At 40.4% G+C, this 14,728-nt stretch overlaps 1 long non-coding RNA gene across 1 annotated transcript in view; it reads right to left on the bottom strand.

Moving 5' to 3' along the window:
• Positions 1-14,728, bottom strand: part of LOC111552301 — an 84,692-nt gene that overhangs the window by 56,432 nt on the left and 13,532 nt on the right. The window contains exon 2 of the long non-coding RNA XR_002734599.1: positions 11,431-11,614. This is a non-coding gene — a long non-coding RNA (uncharacterized LOC111552301). The remainder of the gene's footprint in view (positions 1-11,430; positions 11,615-14,728) is intronic.

The raw sequence follows: 14,728 nt of genomic DNA, 5'->3' as shown, positions 1-14,728 counted from the left end.
TTTGTGCCAGATACTCTTCTAGGCATAGGGTTCAAGATAAAGAGAAATAAACCAAACAAAATCACCTACTCATGTTTCCTATCAAGAATTAGAGGTCAGGAAACAAACATGCTTAGACAACAGCAAAAGGCACTCACTCTAGCTCTGGTAATTAACATGCCCACCATAATAATTAGCATACTCCATCTTGAATACAAAGGAACAACCTAGGATAACTAGGCATGAGGAAAACCAAAGTTATGAAAGGTGAACAAACAAAAAAATAGATGATGTGGAAAACAGAAATTATTCAGAGCACAGAACAGAAAGTGTCTTTTCTAAGGGCACCTTTACAAAATGTTCCTAGAAATATTTTAAAAGAAATTAAACCCAAAGACAGAAAGGAAATAGCAATTAAAATGCTTTTACAAATTAAAAATATTAGTTAAAACAAAAGTAAAAGGAAGGATAGACGGTTAAGTTGAAGAAGTCTCACTAAACACAGAGCAAAGATATGGAAATATGAAAGAAAAAAGAAAAAAGGACACAATAGGGACATTAATTAAAAAGATCCAGCATCTAATTAACAGCCATGGTCTGCAGTGGCACAGTCAGTGTGTCTCTGTTGTGGTAGTGGCTATTGTCATTGCTTATATATTAGTAAAAACAATAGCCAACATTTCTTGAGAGTGTTCATTGTGCTAGAACCTGGGCTAAGGTCCTAACCTACAATGTCCTGTTTTATCATCCTTTAAAACTACATATAAGGTAAATGGTTATGATGTGGTTATTGATTGTATTTAGTTGTGCAGACTGAAAAGAGAGTAGTCAAGAAAGAACTCTTGGGTGATTGGACACCAATAACTGAGATCAAAATTCAAAAGTAGGAGCTTGTTTAGGGAGAAAGAAGTTGGTTAAATTTTAACATGTTGAGTTAAAGGTGCCTAAAAGACTCCTGAATGGATAAAATCAATATATGGTTGTTTGTATGAGTCTGAAACTCAGATAAAAGGTATTGCCAGAGAGAGATTAGGAATCACCAATATTATCAGTTAAAACCAGGAAGTAGATGCAATCACTCAAAAAGAGAACACTGAAGTGTTCTGTAGAGAGGATTATTGGTAATATTTGTCAGAATAGTTTTAATGGTATTCATGGCACACGCCAGATCACAGTTGAAGAATGAATGAAGAATTAGTTCATCACATTCTTCATCTGCCTCAGGTGCTAAATGGATTAATAACACCTATGTGAGTGGATACTGTAGGATTAAAAGATACCATGTTTGAAGAGTTTTTAGCAAAGTGCCTGGCAAATAGTACATGCTCAACAAATGCAGGAGAGAGATAGATATATATAGCACTCCATAACTCCATATATCACCCAATCACTAAAACATAATACTGGAATATATCGCTTTATTATGACAGTATGCTATAGTGATTGAGTGCATGGAGTTCGGAACTGGATAGACTTGGGTTTGTAGTCTAGCTCTGCCACTGTATAGGTGTGTAAAACTGGACCAGTCACTCTGTTTATGCACTTTTTCTTTCATCTGTAAAATGGAGAGTAGAGAAACAACTATCTTCTAAAATAACTTCTAGGCATTGCATATTATTTTGTCCTATAAAATGTTATTATTTTTAAAATATTTGTATTCTGTTATCTGGCTGAACTCTTATGTAAGCTTGCAAATTAACGTAGTTAGGGTTTGTTGTGGTCACACAATGGTGAATACAATTTGTTTTAATATCGGTTTGTGTTTATCTTTTGTATTGTCCTTTTTCCTGTATGAAAGGTAGAAAGCCAGGGCTTTGTGTATCTTTGCCTCAGATGCTTCTGCAGGGCAGACTTTTACTAAATTTGGAACAGGCTGTGGTGGGTATCTGGCACATGCAGTGCAGAAAGGAAAATGGACTGGACATGGCGAAGGGAGGAGAGGAAGAGGTGGGTGGGAGGCTGGCAAAACCCTCACAGGAGCAGTGGAGCTTTGCAGGCAGCTGGGCAGTACCTAGGAGAGCAGCAAGGTCTCGGTCCTTGTGGGGCCCCTCGGAGAGCACTGGCACCCCAGCACTAGCCAGTGGGGACCTATGAACGGAGGAACTTTCCTTTGCCAAGACCAGGAAACTTTAGAATGGGGGGAGGGTAAAAAACCATAAGAGAGATTTGACTTCCCACTGATTTGTGTTGATTTCAGAACTAAAGAAATGTCATGTGTTTTGCATATGAATTTGTGCACTGAAAAATTATACCTGTAGCACACTCACACCATCTACTAAGAAATAAAGATAATTTTGTCACCGCTTTGTTGCATTTTGCTCATTCTTTTTATTTTTTGCCTTATTATACTGACCAGAACTTGAAAAACATTGTAATAAAGGGCCTCACAATTAACAATGAGGAACAAGTTAGCTCTGATCTGCCTAGAACAGGAAGGAAGAAAGGTTCTGCATGGACACAGGTAAGATAGGTGCTAAGTCACATGTTACCCTCTCTAGCCCAAGACTGAAAAAACGAGACAAGCTCTCTCATCCCTCTTCTCTACTCCACCCACCCTCCCCGATTCCTGAATTTAGGTACAGAAAAAAATGTGAGGACTTCAAATAGAGTGAGGCTTATTTACCAGCATATGGCAAACTGAAGGCTTAGTGTAGGAATTTAATGGAATCACAGAAAAATAAAGTAAATTACCTATCCTGACCACCTGTGTATGTAGACTAAGACTCATTCCCACTCTTATCTCAGTGCTTCTGGAAGTTTTTATCTTGTGTGATACTCTCACGGAAGCAGGTGTAGCAAGAACCAGTTGAATGATACTATGCTAACCAGGCACTCCTAAATTTAAAAATGCTTCCTGTTTAGTGCCATTCTAATGTCTGTTAATATAGGAAGCATTACACTTAAATGTTTCTCATGGCATGAGATATGAATATTGTGCATGCCATACATATTATATTTTAAGTATGAAAGTTTAAGGTCAATTAATATTAGCTTGTCAGCCTTTTGCACCATCCCAAATGAAGGCCTTCCAAGGACTCTCCTTCCCAGGAATCTCATCCAGTGGGTTCCGTATCCCTGCCTTCTTCCTCCCACTGAACCCCTTCCTACTTTCCCACTTGTTCCATTGTAATCTGCTGCCATAACTCTCAGTTTCCACTCTAAGCTTGCCCACCAGCTAACTTCTCTGACACGGAGTCCTCCACGGACATTCCCCCTCCTATCAAGCACGCATGTTTTCCTGCAACTCCTTGATCTGGGAGACATGGATGAGGATGGGGGTGGGTGCTAGCCACTAAGGACTCTTACTGCTGACCACTGCTGCTGCAAGTATGAAGGCTCAGATGAGAACAGAAAGACATAAAGAAAAAAGATGAAAGTAATGGAGCTTAGTGCTGGACAGCATGAGCTTTCTTGTCTTTTTTCAATTTTTTTTTTGTTATAGAGTCTCACTCTGTTGCTGAGGCTGGAGTGCAGTGGTGCAATCTTGGCTCACTGCAACCTCCGCCTCCCAGGTTCAAGTGATTCTCCTGCCTCAGCCTCCAGAGTAGCTGGGACTACCCAGTAGCACCACTACACCCAGCTAATTTTTTGTATTTTTAGTAGAGATGGGGTTTCACCATGTAGGTCAGGCTGGTCTCGAACTCCTGACTTTAAGTGATCCACCTGTCTTGGGCATCCCAAAGTGCTGGGATTATGGGCATGAACCACTGCACCCGGTCAGCATGAGCTTTCATGCCAAGCTGCCTGGATGGAAATCCTAGCTCCATCACACCTTCAGGGTATATCCTTGGACAAGTTATCTGGTCTTTCCAAGCCTCAGTGGCTTCATCTGTAATTGGCAATAATAAGAAAACCTATTTCAAAATGTTATTTGAAGGGTGAAAGGGTATTACATATATATCAAGCACTTTGCTCCATACCTAGCAGAAATGAGTGCTTGATCAATGATAACTAACAGAACATTATCTTCATCGTATTTCCACCTTTATATAAAAACAGCCTTGAGGCTGTGGCTGTCACAGTATACATCTCTGTGCCAGACATCTACCCCAGGTTTTTTATTCAGCCAACCCTCTCTTACAGACCTTTGAATCCCTTAACACCAAAGACTTTCACAACCACTCCACATAAGAAACATATCCCATGCCCATGCCCTGGGCTGTTTTACTATTCACAATGGTTTGTCCTTTGAAATCTTAATCTTCAGCATTTCATTTTCTGAGACCCAATGCCCATCAGCTCTCACTCTCTCTCAACATACCTGCATTTCACATCACCGATATCTCTGATTCCTGAATGATGTTATTTTTCACAAACCATCAGTAGCTTTCTGGCTTCACATCTTTCTTCACCTGGTTCAGATTCCTGAGGGCACCACACAGTTTCTTTACTGACATTTCCTCTTACTCCCATTCTTTGTTGTCCTTTCTCAGCTCCTGCTCTGCCAGAACCTGAGTCTGGATCGCCCGACATGCACTGTGTAGTGCGCAGCCTGTCACAATAGCCACATTCCAAATGTTCAATAAGCACACGTGGCCAGTGGCTACTCGATTGCACGGTACAGATTGTAGAACCTTTTCATGATTGCAGAAAGTTCTACTGGACAGCAGTGCTATATCTAAACAATTGACCTTCTCTCTTCTATACCTTATAGTGAAGAACACTTCTGGGTAAGACAGAACAACTCTGTGGTTTGGTGTTCCTGAAACTTCAGTGCATTCAGTCTCAATGTCTTCCAGAATGCCTGGAGGTGTTCAGAATCCCCCTCATCTCCTATCTGGTTCTGCAACTGTTATAACATTTCACCTATCTTTTCAAACCTTCCACTCCACCACCTCCACCAGCTTTGACATCTCTCTCAGCAGATGAGCTTAACTTCTTTTTTACTGCAAAATCAATGAGATGAAAATTCTCTTAATTCCCTTCTCTGTCAGTTATTATCATGTCTCTCTATGCCCATCCTTTATTTTTTTCTTCTTGTTTAATTTAAGGCTAATCCTACCACCTATGCTTAGGATTAATTCATCAGCCAACAAATATTTATTGAGCAAGTACTACAAGCCAGACACAGTTTTAGGTGCCAAGATTTAGCTGTTAACAAAACAATGTCTCTACCCTCATTCTAGTGTTGTCACATAGACAATAAACAAATACCTCAGATGGTGATAAATATAACAGAGAAAAATGAAACAGGCTGGGTGTTAGGGTGTACCAGGGTGGAGTCCATTGCTATTTTATATTGAGTGGTCCAAAAAGGCTTCAGTGATCTGGAAACAAATAACAAGAAAGTCAGGGAGTGAGCTGCGAGGGTGTCTGATGGAAAATGATGAAATTCCTGGCAGAGAAGATGTCAAGCACAAAGGCTTGGGACATGCACAAGCTCATTCTGTTGGAAGGAAAGCAAGGGGGATCACATGTGAAGAAGACAGAGACCAAGGACAAACAGAGAAGACATGATCGGGGATGTGGCCAGGTCACGTAGCTTCTCTCTGGCCACAATAGTGAGTGAGTGGAGAAGCCACGGGAGGGTAGGAGCAAAGGAGAGACCTCATCTGCCTTGCATTTTTGAAAGGGTCATTTTGAGTGTTGGATTCCCAATAGTCTACAGGGGCAAGGATGGGAATAGGGAGATTTGCTAGGAGGCTGTTGCAATTATTCAGGTATGGTGGTATATTTAGATCAATAAGAATGGCAGGTTGGCCCGAGGGACAGTGATGGAGGTGGTAAGGAGTGGTGTGAACATGTGTCTATTTTGAAATCAATCCATCATTTCTTACTTCAGGAGGAAATTTGTTTCTCTGTCTTCTCTCATATTGTTAAGTTATTTACCTTTAGCAGCTCACTTATCTCAGAAGATAAGCTTAAATCTCCATCTTAAAATCTGAAAGGGCTTTCTCTCAATCCTCAGTGTCTCCTTCTCTAGTCATTATTCAATTTCTTCTTAACAACGTTGGACAGAGTATATCTCCTTAGTCTTCTCATCCCCTCCTCTTCCCACTAAAATCTGTCCCCAAGTAACAAAGCTGATCTGCTCAGGCTAGCACTGTCACTGATTAGAATATTGCCAGATCTATTGGGCCTTTCTGTCAGTGTCTTACTTGACCACATCGTGTCATCTGACATTTTCAAACTCTCACTTTTCTTGACTTCCTTGACAATGCTCCCTACGTGTTTTTCTCCTACACATCTGATTCCTCAAAGCTCCTCACAGGCTCCTCTTCCTCCACTCACCTCGTAAATATGAAGGTTCCCAAGCCTCTGCCTTTAAATTTCTCATCTTCTGCTCTACTTATCTTGAAGGTAATAGTTGCTAGAAGAAATAGATCCCAAAATGATGATGCCTCAAAATCAATAAAGGCTTATTTCTCACTCAAGCAATAATAGAAGACAAACATTTAGCGTTTTAAAACTAGTATAATGTTTTAAAATTGAAATTCTAACCCAGGGGCCAAAATACCAGATAGCTATCAGATACCAGAGCGAAGGGGATAGAGACCACTGCAAAGGAATCTTTAAAGTAGATATCTGAGAACAGGTTCCATTAAGACTCTGGAGAGATGTTGAGAATATAAAAGTTTAAGAGAGTGGAGAGCAAGGCAGGGGGGTGGGCGGAGGGTGAATTTTGGGAGACGCCTTCAGAAGAAGCACCTGCCAGTTGTGTGTGAGTCCCAGCTCTCCCAACAGGGTAGGGTTAATTAATCTTCCTCAACTCCAGGAAAGATAACTAACATAGGCTTCAACAGCACCTTCTGCAGTTGAGGGACCTTGCACACTAATGCCTAACTCGTGCCTGAATAAATGTAAATTGGTCTAAGACAAGGTAAAGGATAAAAAGAGGAAGGGGCTATGTTTATTAAGAAACCATGTTCCTATCAATAGTGGGCTAGAAATGCATGAGTTTCCTGTGGACCTAATAGGGTCTACATGGGAGGGAAGGCAGGCCTGAAGCTGTTTTAGGTCCTGCCCAAGAGGAGGAGAATGTGTCTCACAGAGAGAGTCTGTATGCAAGGGACTGCAGAGAAGCAGGGTCCAACTAGGGACCAGGAAGCAGCCAGCCAACACACAGCTGTGGCAGCTGTTGGGGGAAGGACCCAAAAACAAAAGAATGAGTCAGGTGTGAGCATCTGCCAAGCCTGGAGTGCATGGGTGATTTTAGTTTTCTCTCCCTAAGTTTTGTTAATGGTGGCATAAGCTTACATCTAAGCATGGATGAACAGAGGCTTTGTCACAGGTAAGAAAAGGAAATGAGGAGTGAGAGCTGTAAGCTTGAGACACGATGAAGAATTAAACACATGCAGCAGTACGGAAGAAAAAGGCTGCAAACCCCAACATCTTTCTAACCCAGTCCATTCTAAAACTGGGGAAAAGGTTGAGACCTGAAGCATATTCCTCCAACAGAAGGGACACACTCCTAACTTGTCAAGACAGGACCTGGCTGCAGGGTCAACAGGAAGTTCCAACCCATGACCTCAGCTCTTGTCCTAGGCCCCAGAGGCCATCAGCACCCAACCGTTAGATAAGATGTAGATGGTGTTCAGAGAAGTAGAAAGGAGAATAGATGAGAACACATCTATGCTATTTTAGGGCAAACAGTAGACCTGCTGTCTTATCCCATTCAAAAATGAGTTAACAGAAAAAGAATAAACAGCAACATAGGGCTTATGCATAAATTCCTCAACTAACAAGAAGAAACGAAACAAAGAGCAAAGAAAGCTAAAGAGCACACTCAAAAACTAAATCTTTAAATCAACAATTTACACATTCAAGAAAATTTTAGAAACAAACAAAAACACTTGTCAAAAATGCAATAGAAGAAAACGTTCCTGAAATGAGGAAAGATCTTTCCATTTCTGGAAAGACAGAAACCATAATTTTGTTTCTGGTTTTCTTTGGATGATTAAATTGTAGGAGCCCTCTGTCCCTCCTCCCTCTTTTCCCTTCCTCCTTCTCTCCCTTTCTTTGTTTCCTCTTTACCTCCCTCCTCTTTCTCTTTCTTCCTTCCTTTCTTTTTTCCTCGATGATGTTTGTATTTGAAAAATGAATACCTATTATTTTTAGAATTAGGAAGAAGCTTTTTTAATTAAAAACACTGTTTAAGGCCGGGCATGGTGGCTCATGCCTGTAATCCTAGCACTTTAGGAAACCAAGGCAGACAGATTGCCTGAGTTCGAGACCAGCCCAGGCAACATGGTGAAAATCCGTCTCTACTAAAAATACAAATGTTAGCCAGGTGTGGTGGTGCATACCTATAGTCCCAGCTACTCAGGAGGCTGAGGCATGAGAATTGCTTGAACCCAGGAGATGGAGGTTGCAGTGAGCGGAGATCACGCCACTTCACTCCAGCCTGGGCAACAGAGTGAGATACAGTCTCAACAAACAAACAAACACACTGTTCAATAATATGCTACCATTAAATGACAAACTTTGAATAACTACAGGTAGAGAAAAACCTAGAATTATCTACAGTTGTTATAAAGCCCTGGCATTAGGAAATTATATTTTATTCAAGATAACTGTTGGCTTGTGGACTTGAGTCACATACATAAAAAGACCTGGGATAGGACAGAACTAGAGTTAAAAGAACAACTTTAAAACTGGGAAACGACATGAATGGAACAGGATCACAAGCTTAGCAACACACTACAGATCAATCGAATGAAATTAGTGCTCATATTTATACACATTCAACAGGTGATGAAAATGGCGTTCCAAAGTGAAAAGTTCATAAATGGTGCTCATTCAATTTTTGGAAAAATTTCTAAAATGTCATAGCTCTTCCTTGTTCTGTATGCCAAAATATATTCCAGATATGTTGGATTAAAGAATCAAGTGTCAAAAAATATTTAGTGAAAAATATACATGAGTATCAATTTGATTTCCTGATGGAGAAGCCTTAGCAAAAAGATAGCAATTCCTAGATGAGTTCATATAAAAATGTAAACTCTCTTTTGGCCTGAAACACTATTAATACAAACAAAATTAAGGGGCCAGGAACTAACAGGGGAAAAATTACAATAATATGTAGAAGACAGTAGGGTAGGAGTCTTAATATAAAAAATGTTCTCATTAATAATAAAATATACTTTACTATAGATAATATAAATGTGTATACAATGTAATTTTATTTAAAATATGAGAATGAGAATAGGGTTCTTATTAATAAAAGAAACAATGGGCAAAGAACATGAACAGTTACTCAAAAGAAAGTTGTTCAAATGGACAACAAAATGTCCATTTTAAATAATAATTTAAAAATTCAAAATAAAACAAAGCATATACCGTATTTGGCCTGGGTGGGAGAGAACTTTGATAATAACATCCATCCCAAAACACAGGGAAAGAGTCATGCCCTTACACTATTGGTTGCAATGTAACAGGTAAAAACTTTCAGGAGGGCAGCTGGTTATATATATATAAAGATCTTAAATATGTCCACATTTTAATTTTTTATTTATCTTATTTAATTTTAATTTAATTAATTAATTAATTTATTTTGAGAGGAAGTCTTACTCTGTCGCCCAGACTGGAGTGTAGTGGTGCCATCTCGGCTTACTGCCACCTCTGCCTCCTGGGTTCAAGTGATTCTCATGCCTCAGCCTCCTGAGCAGCTGGGATTACAGACGTGTGCCACCACACCTGGCTAATTTTTGTAGTTTTAGTAGAGATGGGGTTTCACTATGTTGTCTAGGCTGGTCTCGAATTCCTGACCTCACGTGATCCACCTGCTTTGGTCTCCCAAAGTGCTGGGATTATAAGCGTGACCCACCGCGCCCAGCACAAGTATGTCCACATTTTTAGATCCAGTGATTCGACTTCTAGGAACTCAACTCAAGGAAATAATAAGAGATGCATTTAAACACATAAAAGGATGGATGCAATACTCACACTTACAAAATTTGGGAAATGACTTCAATATGCAATAATTATGGACTGGTTTAAAAATAAAGACACACCTATTTGAAAGGTTACTCCCCAGTCATTAATATTTTCAAGAAATAATTTGACCGTTGAAACTGCTCAACATACATTGATAGGTGAAAAATATCAGTATACAGTACAATATTACAGTAGGATTGCAATTTTGTTTTACACACGCACAGAAAGTTTAATAATGATTATTTCTGGGAGGGATGATTACATGTGATTTACATTTTTTGTTCTGTGTCTTCCACATTTTATACAAATAATATGTTTTTGTTTTAAACTTAGGATGGATGTCATTTAAAAAGCAGCAATTTTGATATTGGAAGTGGACAAATCACAGAGAAGGTGCCCAGTTGCTACAGGGTTTCTTTCTACCCAGAGTTTATTCCTATTCAGATGCACCAGAAGGGGGCGCCTCAGCCTCTTCCCACTGATGGACAGCTGGATCACCTGGTAAGTCTGGAATATTCAAGTCTGCAAGATTCACTTTCCCTCATGGTTATGCTCCTTTTCTGGGTCTCTCAGAAATTTCCATAGAAGAAGGATATGGAAATTTGAATGACACCATGAGAGTTTTATCTAGTCACGTGATTAACAGTCTGTGTTGGTGATGTGTGCTTTGGTCAACCTGTTCTACCTGGGCAGCTGCTGCAAATCAGGAGTGCCTCTCCATCAGGAAAAGACGGAAACTGAACAGGACTCTACCCAATAGCTTTGCCTTAATCGTAACAAACAGGTTCACGGAAGTGACCAAATTCACAACTGTAACTTAGGAGGTTGACTCAGCCGCCAACTAACTGTACCTGAATCAGAGTTTGCTTCTTAAAAAGTTATACGCTCTTCTTCATGGAACCAGTTAGGGGGCAGCAGATATCCTGGCATCTTTTGTTGTCTAAAGGAAGCTTCCAATTAGGAGAGCCTAAAGTTTCTATGTATTATTATTTTATTTGCCATGTGACATGGTCTGGCAGTTCCATCCTGTACCAGTTGTTCATTTTGGAAGCCAAATCTCTCACCTAGTAGAGTGCTTATAATTCACTACTGAGCAAAGGTGAACCCAAATAATAAAGTATCCTATATAATTACTGCACTCTGCATCAGCCGTTTCAGTTTCATCATTATCTAAATATTACGAAGCCCTAGCCTTCTCTTTTGGTCTATCATTCTGTCTCTCACACATGCTTAAGTAAACTTTATTTTGACTCCTTAAAATATCCTCAGGATGAGAATGCAAGTAAGGGGATGAGTGTAGGCATCTATAAAATGGCTTCTGCAAAGACCTCAAGATGCTAATTTAAGAGGATGAAGCATAGCCCAGCCTGTGGTAAAAAACATTTGCTTTTCCTGATGCATGCAACATTGTGGAGATGCTACTTTTGTGAGTATGTGGGGTGTGTGTGTGTGTGTGTGTGTGTAGCTACTGAACACTCTGAGAATTATGTCTGTTCAAAAAGAAACAACAGAAACATGATGCTGAGCTCTTGAGGATCCTTGAACCAATGTCTTCTTTTGGTTTTCATTACGTACCTTTTTTAGTTTCCAGAAGTTCCTCATGGGATAAAGAGTAGTAGGTGTGGAAATTGGACCACAGAGAGGTAGACTGACTTATAACTTTCCAGCCAGGGACAGAGCCAAATGTGTAGTAGGGTCTTCCCAGTACCAGTCTGCCCTAGTGACTTGTCACAGAGCATTTACCCATCTTTCCAAGGCTCTACAAAGTAGGATGTAGGGAGTTCAGGTCAGCCAATAAAGCTTTTTTAAAAAAGGAAGAGAAATAATACCAGTAAGCAACATTGACTACGTACCAGCATATTCTATGTGGCTCACAAAATTAACTGAGCTATCCCTGACAACAATCCTATCTATGAAGGGGGTGCTATTCTTATCCATATTTATTATACTAATCTGGGAACCAAGTCATTTGCTCAGCAGTTTGAAAATGGTGAATCCTAAATTTGAACCCAGGCAGTCTGACTGCAGGACCCATACATTCAACCACTACCTTTTACCTCATCTTCAAATGGTATTTTTCATACTCCAGAGCACTGAGGTGCCTGTGCCCTTGGTCACCGGGAGGCCATACTTGGCTGCACCCGTCTGGACCATCAGGGTCTTCCCCAGTCAGAGGCCACTGCCAGGGCCAGAGACAATGGAGAATTATTTAGTTTCCTACAGTTCTAGAAACTGCCTCTGTTTCAAGCCCAGGAAGAAGGCGTTCTGAGGAGGACATTTCTTCTTGGGACAAGGACCCTTGGTGAGATTTGGCCTTTATGCACCTCCATCTGAAAAGCTAAGCTTCTCTCTGGGAATTCGAATTGAGGGTTAGAGATGATTGCTCAGATGGGGAAAGTGTGAAATGGTAATCACTTTCATATGACACTCGAGAAATGTTATAATAAAGCTGAGTAAATTGGAGCATGAGTTAGCCGGTCCTTTGCCTAATGATGTCACCCACTTTGTGCTTCCTCCAGCCTATGATTAATAAAAGAGGGGTTATGACAGTAACTCACTCCTAGTGGGCAGCAGTGACGTCAGCAGCAGCTGAGCAAACTGACTACATTTAGTTGTGCGTGTGTATGTGGGCATTTTTTTTTTCCTGTGACTAACATGAAGCTAACAGCATCTAATAAAACAAAAGCTCCTTGAAATTTGGGAAACTTATTGGGTGAACTCTTTTCTACAGGGAGCACCATTTTAATTATTCTCAGCTCATAGTTAAGTGATGTTGGAGTTGGCCAAAATTACCTTGTTGGCTTTCTGCCCCTGTTTCATTAAGGGATCACAAATGAACCCCTGGCCTTTGGGAGAGAGGTTTTCTGGAGTGTTTTTTTTCCTTCTACTCTAGAGGTTCCTCCCTCATTCATTATACTCTTCCATCTTTTAAGAGGAACTCAATGAGTAGAAGAGGGATTGTAGCCATAAGTTATTTTTTGAGAGTTTAAAGCTGGTTGTAGAATTCAGTGATTCCATTTTAAACTCTAAGAATATTGTGCTTAATTACAGTTGCTTTTCCAATCTGATAAAGTGACAGAAGTCCTACTTACTATTTCACCTTTGCAAACTTGACCTTCCTAAAATTAGAGTGGGCCACCTGGAAATATTTGCTCACCTGGCTGAGCTGCTGCCAGTGTCCACACGAGTCCACAGGACTCGTGAACAGCGGCACTCAGACCATGCCTTGGAGCTGCTCCCACAGAGGGCAGAATCTTTGGACTCTATTAGGACACGAGGGAGGCAACAATTCACTGATTTAAAAAAAAAAATACACACAGGACTGCCCCCAGGCTTTTCTGTGGGGCTTTTCCCTCCAAGCAGCGATTTGGGAACAGGCTGTGGGGTGATCTTTGCGGACAGGCAAAACTGGATGCAAAGCAAGATTGCTGCCCTCTTATCAGTCCAATGGAATCTACGTGCTAAACCACCATGTCTTCAAGTCAGCAATGGAACTTATTACCCAAGGGGATCCAGGTGAGAAAAATGATTACAATAATCTGTTCCATGTTCCTTGGGGAGTATTTTTCAACAATCTTCTGGGGCAATAGGAAGATAAATTGTTGAAGCAGATGTTTCCCAATTGGGTTAGAACTGAGTCATGATAAACAATTTTGAAACATATATTGGTCAGGAAGAATGTTGAGGGCATATTTCTTCAGGTTGAGTTAGTCTGGGTTTTTTTTCAATGTATGTTTTTCTATAGTGGTTGTAAATGAGTATTTCTCTCAATATTGAATTCTTTTACATGTACCACATGGTTACCTCTTGGGAAGAACTCCAGGCATTTCTGAATCATTTGAAAGTTGATTGAGGCCTTTGGTTCCAAAATGACCATTTACCTGAGGAGACGGTGATTCACAAGTTGGAAGAGATGACACAGCATCAGAGTGTCTAAGACATTCCCCTCATGGCTCCCTTCATCTTAAAATGATCTCTGACCTACCCTTTCCTTTCTGGAGGATCCATGTCACTCAGGAGGTAAGTGATGAACCAGGGAAGTAAGCCCTCACTGTCTGGACAACAGGATTTCAGTTCTAAGCTAGTTTCACCCAGGCAACTTCCCTTTTGTGCATTTCACCAATACTTGTTGATTACTCTTATGATTTTCCATGAGGTGGAATCCTTCACAATAGTTTCCCCAGTCCTCACAGGAGAGCAACACCTGGAAGGGCTGGAAGGGCATGGCCTTCCTTTAACAGCCACACCACTTCCTTTTACAAAGGAAGTTTGGAGAATATAATGTTGCTTGCAACAGCCATTAGGATTTAGCAAAACACTGTTTTATCTCTTTGGATATTGATTGTATGTCATTCCCCTAAGGTATTAAACAAATAAAATCAAGCTACAGCATATTCGTTTGCTCTAGGAGAAAGGCAGGGTAATCTTACTTTTATGAATTTTACTTCAGGGAATTATCTCTTGCATGGATTTATCTGATACTGAATTGCTAAAATGAACAACTCAATCCTTTATTCATTTATTCTTTTGCATGAGTCTCTTGTCTCCTAACAACTTGGGTGTGGGCCAGCCCATCTCATTTTGTTGCTGGCCACCAAGATTCTGCTTTGGGTTAGAACAAAAAGCCAGCAGGAAAATGTATTGAGGCCATACATGGAAGTTGGTTGGAGCAACGATGTTGCCCAAGAGGAGCATTGTATCTGTAGTCTCCAGTAATCAGAGAACATAAGATGCAAGAGGAAGCAGAATCACTTGAATTATTAGTATTTTATAGAGTTGCAATGTTTTTTTTGGTTCCCAAGGTCTCTTGGAGATGGATAGGGAGAAGGTTGGGTGAATTTCACAATTATAACATGAAATCAGGGTATCTCAA

Source organism: Piliocolobus tephrosceles, chromosome 8 (genome assembly GCF_002776525.5).
Source record: "Piliocolobus tephrosceles isolate RC106 chromosome 8, ASM277652v3, whole genome shotgun sequence".
Classification (NCBI taxonomy): Eukaryota; Metazoa; Chordata; class Mammalia; order Primates; family Cercopithecidae; genus Piliocolobus; species Piliocolobus tephrosceles.
Note: the sequence above shows the minus strand (reverse complement) of the source record. Positions and strands in the feature narration are given on the sequence as shown.